This window comes from Diachasma alloeum, unplaced genomic scaffold, assembly GCF_001412515.2.
Source record: "Diachasma alloeum isolate Michigan unplaced genomic scaffold, Dall2.0 Dall_scaffold_00299, whole genome shotgun sequence".
Lineage (NCBI taxonomy): Eukaryota > Metazoa > Arthropoda > Insecta > Hymenoptera > Braconidae > Diachasma > Diachasma alloeum.
Window position 1 is genome coordinate 689,717 of NW_021680438.1, and position 1,280 is coordinate 690,996.

Here is a 1,280-nt window from a genome sequence, read left to right on the forward strand (position 1 = left end):
CGAGCGAAAAAGATGGACAGATGATAAATAAAAAAAAACGTACAAGGTGATGGTAGAGGAGAAGGGGGAGCGAAAAAAACTAAGATATTTGGAGATAAAAAACACGAGGGGAAATGAGGGACGGGCGTTGGAGGCACGAGCGATGTGAAGGGGGTGAGAATGAGTCGAAATTATCATCAAGGGCCCCTCTCGGTTTGTTCATGATGAAGGGTGGAGTAAAAAAGTGATTTCGATTTGCTGAGAATGAGCTGAGACGTTATTCAAAGGCGTCAATATCATCATCAGGCGCAACGATATGCAATTGCTCCTGGGGCCGCCTGATGTATGATCGAGGATATCATGTGTGCATTATATCTCACCACCAAACGTAGAATGAAAATGAGGGAGTATTGATATCGATGGAAGATGAGAAAATAAAGAAAAAATAAATAACAGAGGATAAAAATAAATCGAAAAATAAAGAAATTCAACCCCAAAATTATACGGTTGCCGTTGCTGGGCCCCTAGAATTATCCCCCATGAGAGAAAATAGAGGAATAAAATATGAAACATCAGCCCACTCAACGCCGAAGAGATTTTTGAGGTGAGTTGGATGATGGTTTACCTTTTCTCACAATCTCGTGCATAATTCATATTCACAATTTCGGGGGTATTTGTCGGTTCTGGAGCAATTTGATTGAGTCCGAGTATTTCGGATCGAAATATTTGATGATACAAAAAATTCAAATAGAATTAAAATTTAGAGAGAAAAAATCCCGATCCGCCCAGCCGGGAATCGAACCCGGGTCTCCCAGTTACGCGCCGGGCACTCTTCCAACTAAGCTACCGGGACCCATGGAAATTCTCTCACTCCAAATTGAACTCAACCCGCCGCCTAACCTTCTTTAGGCAAATAATTAATTCAAATAGAATTAAAATTTAGAGAGAAAAAATCCCGATCCGCCCAGCCGGGAATGGGAGAATGAAGTCGAAATGACTGCACTCAGAGAATTTGTTTATTTGAATTAAAGGAAGGGGTTTATTCGAATTGCTCCCAATAAAGCTTGCATTTTTATTTGGGTTTTTGTTCATATTCAATGGATAGTTTCCTGAATATAAACAAATAAATTCTCGATCTGAATGAGAATGTTATTTGGGATATCCAAGTACTTTGGTTATTTTTTCTCCAGTAGAATGCTTTTCTACTTTTGTAGTCGATTATCACAGCTTTTATTTGAGCCCCATTTGGCCCTACGTTTCCGGAAATTTTACAGTGATTTCATTAGTTAAACTTTGCAGTT

The 1,280-nt window shown here is 39.4% G+C and overlaps 1 non-coding gene across 1 annotated transcript; it reads right to left on the reverse strand.

Moving 5' to 3' along the window:
* Window positions 1-761: 761 nt before the first annotated feature.
* Window positions 762-832, reverse strand: Trnat-cgu. Its single transcript has one exon. It is a non-coding gene; the product is annotated as a tRNA-Thr (tRNA).
* Between the last annotated feature and the right edge of the window lie 448 nt (window positions 833-1,280).